Genomic DNA, 16115 nt, shown 5'->3' on the forward strand with positions numbered 1-16115 from the left:
GCTGACTATCTTGGCTTAACTAAGCTTGCATAATAATGATGCCATCATTGTAGCTATACTAAGTTTTCAGGTGAAGGAAGCAGAGGGCTATCTAGGCATACCGATTGTAAGTGAACAAAAACCTTCTCATTATTTCTGAAACAACTAGATTCCATATACAGTTATTTTTTGGCTCGAGGCTAATCAAGGTTTAAGCTTGGGGAGGTTGATGAGTGATATTTTTGCCCTCATTCCACCATTGTTTAAAATGGATAGTCCCAAAATTTCAAAGAGAATCACTTTGATATTGCCACTAATGACCATTAAATGCAAGAAATTGTGAAATCCTTTGTTTAATGTGTTTCCAAAGGAAATGGACAAAAATATGAAAGGAAATCATCAAATATATGGAAACACATAGTATCCAAACCAAGCCCAAGTCAAATGGAGGCGCCACGCAAGCAACAAAGCAAAAGGCAGCACTTGGTACGACCGTGCACACTCGTACCAACCGCCAGGAGCACCGTGGCATCCAACAGATCGTACTTTATAATGGGGGAATGCATAATCCGCGAAGGAGGGACGACCAGAGAGATAACTGATAACCAGAAGCCATTCACAAACCCTATTGCCGCCATTTCCCATCTCATATCCATAGCCATCGGATGTCTACTACGCAACCTTCTTCTTGTAGACTCGTGTTGGGCCTCCAAGCGCAGAGTTTTGTAGGACAGTAGAAAATTTCCCTCAAGTGGATGACCTAAGGTTTATCAATCCGTGGGAGGCGTAGGATGAAGATGGTCTCTCTCAAACAACCCTGCCACCGAATAACAAAGAGTCTCTTGTGTCCCCAACACACCCAATACAATGATAAATTGTATAGATGCACTAGTTCGGCGAAGAGATGGTGATACAAGTGTAATATGGATGGTAGAAATATAATTTTATAATGTGAATAAATAAAAACAACAAGGTAACTAGTAACAAAAGTGAGCGAAAACAGTGTTGCAATGCTTGAAAACAAGGCCTAGGGTTCATACTTTCACTAGTGCAAATTCTCTCAACAATGATAACATATTTGGATCACAAAACAATACCTCAACATGCAACAAATAGTCACTCCAAAGTTCCTATCACGGAGAACATAAGATGAAATTGATTGTAGGGTAAAAACCACCTCAAAGTTATTCTTTCCGATCAATCCATTGAGCTATTCCTATAAGTGTCACAAACAGCCCTAGAGTTCATAGTAAAATAACACCATATAATACACATCAATCAACCATAATGTCACCTAGATACTACAATGTCACCACAAGTATCCATGGGTCAATTATATGATATGCATCAAACATTTTCAGATTCATAATATTCAATCCAGCACAAAGAACCTCAACGAGTGCTCCAAGATTCCTACCGGAGAAACAAGAACAAAAACGTGCATCGACCCCTATGCATAGATTACCCCAATGTCACCTCGGGAATCCGCGAGTTGAGTGCCAAAACATACATCAAGTGAATCAATAGAAAACCCCATTGTCACCATGCGTATCCCACGCAAGACATATATCAAAAGTGTTCTCAAATCCATAAAAGTATTCAATCCGACAATAGTGAAACCTCAAAGGTAGAAACTCAATTCATCACAAGAAGATAGAGAGGGAGAAACACCATATGATCCAACTATATTAACAAAGCTCATGGTACATCAAGATCGTGCCAAATCAAGAACATGAGAGAGAGAGAGATCAAACAAATAGCTACTGGTACATACCCTCATCCCTGAGGGTGAACTACTCCCTCCTTGTCATGGAGACCGCCGGGATGATGAAGATGGCCTCCGTTGATGATTCCCCCCTCCAACAGGGTGCCGGAACGGGCTTAGATTGTTTTTTCGTGGACCTAGAGGCTTGCGGTGACGGAACTTATCATCTAGGGTTCTTTTCGGTGGTTTCTATATTTATAAGAATTTTTGGCATCGGAAACAAGTCAAGGAGGTGCCTGAGGGGCCCACAAGCCCTCAGGGTGCACCCCCTGGCTTGTGGACTCCCCGGGACTCTTCTGGTCCAGCTCCGATGCTTCAGGGGTCTCTTTCGGTCCAAAAAAAAATCAAATAGCATATTAATGCATATAAAACATCTAAAACAGATAATATAATAGCATGGAACAATAAAAAATTATCGATACGTTGGAGACGTATCAAGCATCCCCAAGCTTAATTCTTGCTCGTCCTCGAGTAGGTAAATTATAAAAACATAATTTTTTGATGTGGAATGCTACCTAATATATTTATCAATGCAATCTTCTTTATTGTGGCATGAATGTTCGGATCCATAAGATTCAAAACAAATTTTTTAATATTGACATAAAAATAATAATACTTCAAGCATACTAATAAAGCAATCATGTCTTCTCAAAATAACATGTCCAAAGGAAGTTATCCCTACAAAATCATATAGTCTGGCTATGCTCCATCTTCACCACACAAAGTATTAAATCATGCACAACCCCGGTTTTAGTCAAGCATTGTTTCATACTGTAATATTCTCAAACTTTTTCAACTTTCACGCAATACATGAGCGTGAGCCAAGGATATAACACTATAGGTGAAATAGAATATGGTGGTTGTGGAGAGCACAAAAAGGAGATATTCTCTCAACTAGGCATATTAACGGGCTATGGAGATTCCCATCAATAGATATCAATGTGAGTGAGTAGAGATTGCCATGCAACGGATGCACTAGATCTATAAGTGTATGAAAGCTCAAAAAGAAACTAAGTGGATGTGCATCCAACTTGCTTGCTCATGAAGACCTAGGACAATTTGAGGAAGCCCATCATTGGAATATACAAGCCAAGTTCTATAATGAATAATTCCCACTAGTATTTGAAAGTGTCAAAATAGGAGACACTCTATCATTAAGAACATGGTGCTACTTTGAAGCACAAGTGTGGAAAAAGGATAGTAACATTGTCCCTTCTCTCTTTTTCTCTCATTTTTTGTTTGGACTTCTTTGTCTTCTTTTTTGGGCTCTTTGGCCTCTTTTATTTTTATTTTGGGATCTTTGGCCTCTTTTATTTTTTAACCCCGGAGTCTCATCCCAACTTGTGAGGGAATCATAGCTTACATCATCCTTTCCTCACATGGGACAATGCTCTAATAATGATGATCATCACACTTTTATTTACTTGCAACTCAAGAATTACAACTCAATTCTAGAACAAAATATGACTCTATAGGAATGCCTCATGCATATGAGAACAATATGACAATGATGGTGCGTGTCATAATAAACGGAATGGTGGAAGTTGCATGGCAATATATCTCAGAGTGGCTATGGAAATGCCATAATAGGAAGGTATGGTGTCTGTTTTGAGGAAGGTATATGGTGGATGTAATGCACCGGCGAGAATTGCGCGGTACTAGAGAGGCTAGCAATGGTGGAAGGGTGAGAGTGCGTATAATCCATGGACTCAACATTAGTCTTAAAGAACTCACATCCTTATTAAAAAAATGTTAGCTATCGAAACAAAGTACTACATGCATTCTCCTAGGGGAAGGGTTGGTAGGAGTTAACCATCGCGCGATCCCGACCTCCACACAAAGGAAGACAATCAATAAATAAATCATGCCCCGACTTCATCACATAACGGTTCACCATATGTGCATGCTACGGGAATCACAAACTTTAATACAAGTATTTCTACCAATCCACAATTAGTCACTAGCATGACTCTAATATCACCATATTTATATCTCAAAACAATTGCAAGGAATCAAACTTCTCATATATTCAATGCTCTTTATGAAAGTTTTTATTATATCCCCCTTGGATGCCTAACATAATAAGACTAAATTCATAACCTAAGCAAATTACCATACTGTTTAAAGACTCTCAAAATAATATGAGTGAATCATGAGAGTTCAACAATTTCTATAAAATAACGACACTGCCGTGCTCTAAAAAGATATAAGTGAAGCACTAGAGCAAAGACTGCCCAACTCAAAAGATATAAGTGAAGCACATAGAGTATTCTAATAAATGCACAATTCATGCGTGTCCCTCTCAAAAGGTGTGTACAACAAGGATGATTCTGGCAAACTAAAATGCAAATACTCATATCATACAAGACGCTCCAAGCAAAACACATCATGTGGTGAATAAAAATATAGCTCAAGTAAATTTACCGATGGATTGAAGACAAAAGAGGGGATGCCATCCGGGGCATCCCAAGCTTAGATGCTTGGTTGTACTTGAATATTACCTTGGAGTTCCTTGGGCTCCCCAAGCTTAGGATCTTTCCACTCCTTATTCCATAGTCCATCAAATCTTTACCAAAAACTTGAAAACTTCACAACACAAAACTCAACAGAAAACTCGTAAGATCCGTTAGTATAATAAAGCAAATCACCACTTAGGTACTGTTGTGAATTAATTCTAAATTCATATTGGTGTTATATCTACTTTGTTCCAACTTCTCCATGGTTCATACTCTCCGATACTACTCATAGATTCATCAAAATAAGCAAACAACATATGAAAAACAGAATCTGTCAAAAACAGAACAGTCTGTAGCAATCTAGAAACTTCGTATACTTCTGTAAATATAAAATTCTGAACAATTAGGAAAATCTAGGAAATTTGTATATAAATCTTGTGTAAAAAATTGAGATCAAATCCACGCCGATGTGAATTTCTAAAATTCTGGCAATGAGCGCAAAAGTTTCTGTTTTTCAGCAAGATCAAATCAACTATTACCATAGACCATCCTAAAGGTCTTACTTGGCACTTTATTGAAACAACAGATATAAAACATTATTACTACATTAGCATAATCATGCGAACACACCAAAAATAGTAGGTATAAATATTGGGTTGTCTACCAACAAGCGCTTTTCTTAATGCCTTTTTATCTATGCATGATGATTTCGAAGATGCTCACATAAAAGATAAGAATTGAAACATAATGGGAGCATCATGAAGCATATGACTAGCACATTTAGGTCTAACCCACTTCCTATGCATAGGGATTTTGTGAGCAAATAATTTATGTGAAAAAGGATCAACTAGCATAGGATGGCAAAACAAGCATGACTTCAAAACTTTAAACAAGTATGAGTTCAAAACTTTCAACACATAGAGAGGAAACTTGATATTATTGCAATATGTACAAGCATATGTTCCTATCTCATAATAATTTTCAGTAGCATCATGAATGAATTCAACAATATAGCTATCACATAAAGCATTCTTTTCATGATCCACTAGCATAGAAATTTCATTACTCTCCACATAAGCAAATTTCTTCTCATTCATAATAGTGGGAGCAAATTCAACAAAATAACTATCACGAGATACTTGATTGACATAATCAAATTGAACATTAAAATCATGATGACAAGTTTCATGGATATCTTTACTCTTTATTGCATACATATCATCACAATAATCATCATAGATAGCGACTTTGTTCTCACAATCAATTGAAACCTCTTCCAAAATAGTGGATTCATCACTAAATAAAGTCATGACCTTTCCAAATCCACTTTCATAATTATAGCAATAAGATTCAACACCTTCCAAAATAGTGGGATCATTACTACATAAAGTTGACACTCTTCCAAACCCACTTTCATCAATATAATCATCACAAATAGGAGGCACAGTTTCATCATAATAAATTTTCTCATCAAAACTTGGGGGGACTAAAAAGATCATATTCATCAAACATAGCATCCCCAAGCTTGTAGCTTTGCATATCATTAGCATCATGGATATTCAAAGAACTCATACTAACAACATTGCAATCATGCTCATCATTCAAAGATTTAGTGCCAAACATTTTATTAACTTCTTCTTCTAGCACTTGAGCACAATTTTCTGATCCATCATTTTCCCGAAAGACATTAAAAAGATGAAGCAAATGAGGCAACCTCAATTCCATGCAATAGCATACGTTACGTTGAACACATACCATTGGGAATATCCCAGACTCCCTGAGAACGCTTTAATCTACTTGTTGATTTCATCGCTTATTCACTTCATCGCTCTTTTATTACTTTTATGTTATTTACTTTTGTCTGCGCTCTACTCAAAATTATTATAACTTTCCTCCTTGATTTTGCTTTGCATCTACAACTAACTTGCACACACATTTCCGTAAGTCTCTGTAAGGGACAAATTCCAATTCCTGTGCTCCCTGTGGGATCGATAAAATTACTTCAAAAAAGCTACAAATAAACAATGAACTTGTAGACCATTAGATACTCGTGGGTGTTTTTGAGTTACTCTAGCACCACAAGTGTTAGCTAGAAGAAGTAGGACAAATGCTAGTTGATTTTTTACCTAGATTAACAAAAGTTTTGTGTTGACTATCTTGGCTTAACTAAGCTTGCATAATAATGATGCCATCGTTGTTGCTATACTAAGTTTTCAGGTGAAGGAAGCAGAGGGCTATCTAGGCATATCGATTGTAAGTGAACCAAAACCTTCTCGTTATTTTGGAAACAACTGAATTCCATATAGTTATTTTTTTGCTCGAGGGTAATTAAGGTTTAAGCTTGGGGAGGTTGATGAGTGATATTTTTGCACTCATTCCGCCATTATTTAAACTGGATAGTCCCAACATTTCAAAGAGAATCACTTGATATTGCTACTAATGACCAATAAATGCAAGAAATTGTGAAATCCTTTGTTTGTGTTTCCAAAGGAAATGGACAAAAATATGAAAGGAAATCATCTAATATATGGAAACACATAGTATCCAAACCAAGCCAAACTCAAATGGAGGCGCCACACGGGAAACAAAGCAAAAGGCAGCGCTTGGTACGACCATGCACGCTCGTACCAACCGCCAGGAGCACCATGGCATCCAACAGATCATACTTTATAAGGGGGGAATGCATAATCCGCAAAGGAGGGACGACTAGAGCGATAACTGATAACCAGACGCCATTCACAAACCCTATCGCCGCCATTTCCCATCTCATCTCCATAGCCATCGGATGTCTACTACGCAACCTTCTTCTTGTAGACTCGTGTTGGGCCTCCAAGCGCAGAGTTTTGTAGGACAGTAGAAAATTTCGTTCAAGTGGATGACCTAAGGTTTATCAATCCATGGGAGGCGTAGGATGAAGATGGTCTCCCTCAAACAAAGCTCCAACCGAATAACAAAGAGTCTCTTGTGTCCCCAACACACCCAATACAATGGTAAATTGTATAGGTGCACTAGTTCGGCAAAGAGATGGTGATACAAGTGTAATATGGATGGTAGAAATATAATTTTATAATATGAATAAATAAAAACAACAAGGTAACTAGTAACAAAAGTGAGCGAAAACAGTGTTGCAATGCTTGAAAACAAGGCCTAGGGTTCATACTTTCACTAGTGTAAATTCTTTCAACAATGATAACATATTTTAATCACATAACAATCCCTCAATGTGCAACAAAGAGTCACTCCAAAGTTGCTATTGCGGAGAACATAAGATGAAATTGCTTGTAGGGTACAAAATCACCTCAAAGTTATTCTTTCCGATCAATCAATTGAGCTATTCCTATAAGTGCCACAAACAGCCCTAGAGTTTGTAGTAAAATAACACCATATGATACACATCAATCAACCCTAATGTAACCTAGATACTCCAATGTCACCACAAGTATCCGTGGGTCAATTATACGATATGCATCAAACAACTTCAGATTCATAATAATCAATCCAACACAAAGAACCTCAAAGAGTGCCCCAAGATTCCTACCAGAGAAACAAGGACAAAAGCGTGCATCAACCCCTATGCATAGATTAACCCAATGTCACCTTGGGAATCCATGAGTTGAGTGCCAAAACATACATCAAGTGAATCAATAGAACACCCCATTGTCACCATGGGTATCCCACACAAGACATACATCAAGTGTACTCAAATCCATAAAAGTATTCAATCCGATAATAGTGAAACCTCAAAGGTAGAAACTCAATTCATCACAAGAAGATAGAGAGGGAGAAATACCATATGATCCAACTATATGAACAAAGCTCACGGTACATCAAGATCGTGCCAAATCAAGAACACGAGAGAGAGAGAGAGAGAGAGAGAGAGAGAGATCAAACACATAGCTACCGGTACATACCCTCAGCCCCGAGGGTGAACTACTCCCTCCTCGTCGTGGAGACCGCCGGGATGATGAAGATGGCCTCTGGTGATGATTTCCCCCTCCGGTAGGGTGCCAGAACGGGCTTAGATTGGTTTTTCGTGGATCCAGAGGCTTGTGGCGATGGAACCTCTCATCTAGGGTTCTTTTTGGAGGTTTCTATATTTATAAGATTTTTTGGCGTCAGAAACAAGTCAAGGAGGTGCCCGAGGGAGCCACAAGCCCTCAGGGTGCGCCCCTTGGCTTGTGGACTCCTCGGGACTCTTTTGCTCTAGCTCCAATGCTTCGGGGGGGGGGGGGTGTCTTTTGGTCCATAAAAAATCACCGTAAATTTTCAGCTCGTTTGGACTCCGTTTGATATTCCTTTTTTGTAGAACTTAAAAATAAGGAAAAAACATAAACTAGTACTGGGCTCTATGTTAATAGGTTAGTACCAAAAATAATATAAAATAGCATATTAATGCATATAAAACATCCAAAACAGATAATATAATAGCATGGAACAATAAAAAATTATAGATACGTTGGACACGTATCACCATCACCCTCATCACCACCGTAGTCATTCTCCTTGAGATAGCCATACTTGTAATCGGTGCATCGCAATCGGTAACATTGTAAGACTATTTATCAATCAATCAATCATCTTTATGTCGTCTTCAATGATTTCTTCTTATAATTCGATAATGTGAATTAGTAATTCCATAAGGCAATGGGTTGAGGCAAGGCATTGCAACCCTATGCATTTGTGCATGGGGTAGTTGGAGACTTTTCTTAGTTAACGTTATATGTATGTGTGATTCACAATGGAGTTGTCTTTTGTCTTCTTCTTGTTCTAAGGCCCCCGTAGGTACCCGAGATCCCATAGATTGATCAAGTAGGAGGCAAGAAACAAGGACGCATGGAACGCTATTCTGAAACGAGTAACACAAGCAATTAGTACAGTAGCGGAAAGCAATTCCTTGGGGATAAATGAGTTGTAGTCATTAAAAGCTCAATGCTCTTGTTTGGATAAATCCTTAATAAACGAGGTAACACTGTGCTATAGTAAGGGCCAGCAGTTGGACAACTGACTGTCGATGCAGGTCGTGACTGATCGTAGCGTACTTTGGACACACGCCCCACTACATCTCACTGTGAGCACATCGTAATGGATGTCTAAAAGAACCATGTTGTAGATCAAGACGAGATCCCACACACAAGTACAAAGCTTAAAGTGTAAGTCTTATACCCATGTTGTTGGGGATATAACTACTAGGTATGACCCACCCAGGAGGGGCCGGGTTATACCTATGGCAATTCTTAATATGAAGCCCAAGACGATACTTGAAGATGGCAGTTCAGTTAAGGGCCCAAGGCCCAAAGGTGGCTTAAGGCCCGTAGAGATAAACCACCATATATGTATGACTTGTATTGTAAGGCAAGAATAGTTAGTCACCGAGCCGGACACTATTTATGAGCTGGCCGGGACTCCGTGAGCCACGGGGCATCGACCTCTGTATATAAAGGGACGACCCGGCGGCAGTTCAGGACAAGTAAGATCAGATTGAAAGCTAGGTCAAGCGGATTTGCTCCCTGGTAATCGAGACATAAGCAATACCACCTCAAACTAGATTAGGCCTTTACCTTCACCGCAAGGGGCCGAACCAGTATAAACTCCCGTGTCCTTTGTCCGATTTTAACCCCTTTAAGCTTCCTAGTTGCGATGGCTCCACGACTAAGTCCTTTTGCGAGGACATCTGTCGTGACCTTTCCACGACAGTTGTCACCCACCATGGGGCCAGCGTACGGTGGATTTGAGTTCTTGAAGGGCAGCTTCGAAGGGCTCAAGGGATACGCTATGGGCCGGATGACCAAGAGTCGTCGCGGCAAGCTCTACATCGACGATGCAGGCTGGGGCCCCGACGCCAGCTCAATTGAGTACGGATACCGGGTCCCCTTTGGTGGAATCCATGTCTTCATCAGCAGGATCGGCGAGCCGGGCCCTGAGCCGGACATCTGCACCGACAGCATCGAGACGGCTCAGCGTGCGAGACCCGCCCGAGCTCAGCCTGCCGTGAAGCGTGCCTTCGTGGGATGCATCCATGGAGGGGAATTTTCTGAAGGATCTGTGTCTGGCGGTGAGACGGCCATCTACTCTGATGGTGAGTCATCCACACGCGAGACTGATTCATTGTACTAGCTGCAAGATGGCGGGCTTGGGGGATATTCCGATGCAACAGTATTCCGGACCCCTTTGAGCCGCCAAACCGAGTCGAAATCTTTATGGCTGGCACACAACCTGGGCAAAACTCTATGGCTGCGACAGCAATGACTTCCGAGTCAGCAGCGGTGGCGGCAGCCGGGGCAGGAAGCCCTACGTGCCCACCGGCTCAGGTTCTGATGGCTCTAATGGATAAATTGACGGCTCTGTTAATAGCTATAGTCAACCCGGCAAATCAAACTCAACATGATGCGGAAGTGGCGCGGTTACAGCAGTAGGTAGCATAAGCCAAATAAGACCTGTCGGCGGAGGATGTCAGGACGGCCGCGGAACGGGCGGCTCTGGATGCCCAGGCTCAGCGGATTGAGTCGCAGACTTTTTAGCTTACGATGGATCAGAACGCGTCAAATGAGATCATGAGAAGGCACCAGTCCCGTCTACATGCCGATTATGAGCCTAGAAACCTCTTCCGCACGCCTAGGGCAGGGCCCAGTAACCCGCCGGAGGTAAATCGGGCTGCGACGCCCGGGACTGGGATGCCAGTTCAACCGCGTGTGATGGAACCCCCTCGTCTGAATACTGCTCCACCTCAACATGTACCGACACCACCGGGTCATTATTCTAATCATTTGGAGAACTTATCGCTGCGGCACGATTGGCAGCTCTCCCAATGGTTGGCGTCTCTCCAATGGCGGTTGGAACACAAAGGGTCAGGGAACTTCTTCAGACAGCCTTGGTGCAGCAGGAGGCATATTCTTACAGCCAGGACATGATCCACTCAACCCCCCGCCCAAGTCAGAGCCAGAGCTATAGCAGGCACATGGACTCACCAGCCGTTTCAAGCAATGCCTGGTGCCGTGACTAGCCGGGCGGGCATGACCCGGCCCGTGATGGAGCTCTTAATGTGGTTGATCAGGACAGAGTGCGTCAAGAAGCCGAGCTGGCGGCTCAGCAGGCGACTCAGCGGGCGGCTTACCATCCCTTCCCGGTTTATCCAACAACTTCAGTTGAGGCAGGTGTGACCTCTAGATCTGCGGGTGTACCCTGTTTGGTTCCGGCTCTGCGTAACGAGCATTTGCCCAAAGATTTCAAAGGACCTCGAAAGGTGCCTAATTACACGGTCGACTTACCCCCTGAGGCGTGGATTGAGAGATATGAGATGGCCATGGAACTACTGGATGTTAGTGATGCGGCGTGTGCCAAGTACTTCACCATGATGCTGGAGGGAATGGCCCGTACTTGGTTAAAGGGGCTGCCGCCTAATTCCATTAGTTCATGGGCAGAGTTAAAGGCCCGGTTCATTCAGAACTTCAAGGACACGTGCAAGTAGTGTTGGGGAACGTAGCAGAAATTCAAAAAATTTCCTACGTATCACCAAGACCTATCTATGGAGAGACCAGCAACGAGTAGAAAGGAGAGTGCATCTACATACCCTTGTAGATCGCTAAGAGGAAGCGTTCAAGTGAACGGGGTTGATGGAGTCATACTCGTCGTGATTCAGATCACTGATGATCAAGTGCCGAACGGACGGCACCTCCGCGTTCAACACACGTACAGCCCGGTGACGTCTCCCACGCCTTGATCCAGCAAGGAAAGAGGGAGAGGTTGAGGAAGACTCCATCCAGCAGCAGCACAACGGCATGGTGGTGGTGGAGGAGCGTGGCAATCCCGCAGGGCTTCGCCAAGCACCATGGGAGAAGAGGAGGAGAGAGAGGGGCAGGGCTGCACCAACGAGAGATCAAATCGCGTGTTATGGGCAGCCCCATGCCTCAATATATATAGGGGGAGGGGAGGGCTGCGCCCCCTTTAGGGTTTCCCACCCCAAGGGGTGCGGCCAGCCCTAGATGGGAAAGGGGCGGCGGCCAAGGGAGGATTCCCTCCCCCCCAAGGCACCTAGGAGGTGCCTTCCCCTCCTAGGACTCTTCCTTAGGGTTCCCCTTTGACCCTAGGCGCATGGGCCATGAGGGAAGTGGCACCCCAGCCCACTTTGGGCTGGATCCCTTCCCACTTCAGCCCATGTGGCCCCCCGGGGCAGGTGGCCCCACCCGGTGGGCCCCCCGGGACCCTTCCGATGGTCCCGGTACAATACCGATGACCCCGAAACTTGTCCCGATGGCCGAAACATGACTTCCTATATATAAATCTTTACCTCCGGACCATTCCGGAACTCCTCGTGACGTCCGGGATCTCATCCGGGACTCCGAACAACATTCGGTAACCACATACAAGCTTCCTTTATAACCCTAGCGTCATCGAACCTTAAGTGTGTAGACCCTACGGGTTCGGGAGACATGCAGACATGACCGAGACGTTCTCCGGTCAATAACCAACAGCGGGATCTGGATACCCATGTTGGCTCCCACATGTTCCACGATGATCTCATCGGATGAACCACGATGTCAAGGACTCAATCGATCCCGTATACAATTCCCTTTGTCTATCGGTATGTTACTTGCCCGAGATTCGATCGTCGGTATCCAATACCTTGTTCAATCTTGTTACCGGCAAGTCACTTTACTCGTTCCGTAACACATCATCCCGTGATCAACTCCTTGGTCACATTGCGCATATGATGATGTCCTACCGAGTGGGCCCAGAGATACCTCTCCGTTTACACGGAGTGACAAATCCCAGTCTCGATCCGCATAAAACAATAGATACTTTCGGAGATACCTGTAGTGCACCTTTATAGTCACCCAGTTACGTTGTGACGTTTGATACACCCAAAGCACTCCTACGGTATCCAGGAGTTACACGCTCTCATGGTCGAAGGAAGAGATACTTGACATTGGCAAAGCTCTAGCAAATGAACTACACGATCTTTTGTGCTAGTCTTAGGATTGGGTCTTGTCCATCACATCATTCTCCTAATGATGTGATCCCATTATCAACGATATCCAATGTCCATAGCCAGGAAACCATGACTATCTGTTGATCACAATGAGCTAGTCAACTAGAGGCTCACTAGGGACATATTGTGGTCTATGTATTCACACGTGTATTACGATTTCCGGATAATACAGTTATAGCATGAATAAAAGACAATTATCATGAACAAGGAAATATAATAATAATACTTTTATTATTGCCTCTAGGGCATATTTCCAACAGTCTCCCACTTGCACTAGAGTCAATAATCTAGTTCACATCGCCATGTGATTAACACTCACAGGTCACATCGCCATGTGACTAATACCCAAGAGTTTACTAGAGTCAGTAGTCTAGTTCACATCACTATGTGATTAATACTCAATGAGTTTTATGTTTGATCATGTTGCTTGTGAGAGAGGTTTTAGTCAACGGGTCTGAACCTTTCAGATCCGTGTGTGCTTTACAAATCTCTATGTCATCTCCTAGATGCAGCTACCACGCTCTATTTGGAGCTATTCCAAACAACTGTTCTACTTGGAGCTATTCTAAATTATTGCTCCATTTTATGTATCCGGTCTCTCTACTCAGAGCTATCCGGATAGGTGTCAAGCTTGCATCGTCGTAACCTTTACGACGAACTCTTTTACCACCTCCATAATCGAGAAAATTCCTTAGTCCACTAGTTACTAAGGATAACTTTGACCGCTGTCCTGTGAGCCATTCTTGGATCACTCTTGTACCCCTTGACTGACTCATGGCAAGGCACACTTCAGGTGCGGTACACAGCATAGCATACTGAAGAACCTACGTCTTAAGCATAGGGGACGACCTTCGTCCTTTCTCTCTATTCTGCCGTGGTCGAGCTTTAAGTCTTAATTTCGTACCTTACAACTCAGGCAAGAACTCCTTCTTTGACTGGTCCATCTTGAACACCTTCAAGATCATGTCAAGGTATGTGCTCATTTGAAAGTACTATTAAGCATTTTGATCTATCCTTATAGATCTTGATGCTCAATGTTCAAGTAGCTTAATCCAGGTTTTCTATTGAAAAACACCTTTCAAATAACCCTATATGCTTTCTAGAAATTCTACGTCATTTCTGATCAACAATATGTCAACAACATATACTCATCAGAAATTCTATAGTGCTCCCACTCACTTCTTTGGAAATACAAGTTTCTCATAAACTTTGTACAAACCCAAAATCTTTGATCATCATCAAAGCATACATTCCAACTCCGAGATGCTCACTCCAGTCCTTAGAAGGATTGCTGGAGCTTTGCATACTTATTAGCATCTTTAGGATCGACAAAACTTTTCTGATTGTATTGCATACAACCTTTCCTTACGAAAACTAGTAAGGAAACTTGTCTTGACATCCATCTGCCAGATTTCATAAATGCAGCTAATGCTAACATGATTCCGACGGACTTTAAGCATCGCTACGAGTGAGAAAATCTCATCATAGTCAACTCCTTGAACTTGTCGGAAAACACTTCGCCACAAGTCGAGCTTCATAGATGGTGACATTACCATCCACGTCCGTCTTCTTCTTAAAAGATCCATTTATCTCAATGGATTGCCGATCATCGGGCAAGTCCATCAAAGTCCATGCTTTGTTCTGATATATGGATACTATCTCGGATTTCATGGCTTCTAACCATTTGTTGGAATTCGGGCCCACCATCGCTTCTCCATAGCTCGTAGGTTCATTGTTGTCTAGCAACATGACCTTCAAGACAGGATCACCTTACCACTCCGAAGTAGTACGTGTCCTTGTCGTCCTACGAGGTTCGGTAGTGACTTGATCCGAAGCTTCATGATCACTATCATAAGCTTCCACTTCAATTGGTGTAGGTGCCACAGGAACAACTTTCTGTGCCCTGCCACACACTAGTTGAAGAGACGGTTCAATAACCTCATCAAGTTTCCACCATCCTCCCACTCAATTCTTTCGAGAGAAACTTTTCCTCGAGAAAGGACCTGATTCTCGAAACAATCCCTTATTGCTTTCGGATCTGAGACAGGAGGTATACCCAACTGTTTTGGGTGTCCTATGAAGATGCATTTTATCCGCTTTGGGTTCGAGCTTATCAATCCTGAAACTTTTCCACATAAGCGTCGCAGCCCCAAACTTTCAAGAAACGACAACTTAGGTTTCTCTAAACCATAATTCATATGGTGTCATCTCAACGGAATTATGTGGTGCCCTATTTAAAGTGAATGTGGTTGTCTCTAATGCCTAACCCATGAACGATAGTGGTAATTTGATAAGAGACATCATGGTACGCACCATATCCAATAGGGTGCAACTATGATGTTCGGACACACCATCACACTATGGTGTTCCAGGCGGTATTAATTGTGAAACATTTTCCACAATGTCTTAATTGTGTGCCAAAACTCGTAACTCAGATATTCATCTCTATGATCGTATCATAGACATTTTATCCTCTTGTCACAATGATCTTCTACTTCACTCTGAAATTACTTGAACCATTCAATAATTCAGACTTGTGTTTCATCAAGTAAATATTCTCAACATCTACTCGAATCATCTGTGAAGTAAGAACATAACGATATTCACTGCATGCCTCAGCACTTATTGGACTGCACACATCAAAATGTGTTACTTCCAACAAGTTGCTATCTTGTTCCATCTCATTGAAACCGAGGCTTTTCAGTCATCTTGCCTATGTGGTATGATTTGCATATCTCAAGTGATTCAAAATCAAGTGAGTCCGAACGGTCCATTTGCATGGAGTTTCTTCATGCATATACACCAATAGACATGGTTCGCATGTCTCAAACTTTTCAAAAACGAGTGAGTCCAAAGATCCATCAACATGGAGTTTCTTCATGCGTTTTATACCATTATGACTTACATGGCAGTGCCACAAGTAAGTGGT

This window comes from Triticum dicoccoides, chromosome 7B (genome assembly GCF_002162155.2).
Source record: "Triticum dicoccoides isolate Atlit2015 ecotype Zavitan chromosome 7B, WEW_v2.0, whole genome shotgun sequence".
Lineage (NCBI taxonomy): Eukaryota > Viridiplantae > Streptophyta > Magnoliopsida > Poales > Poaceae > Triticum > Triticum dicoccoides.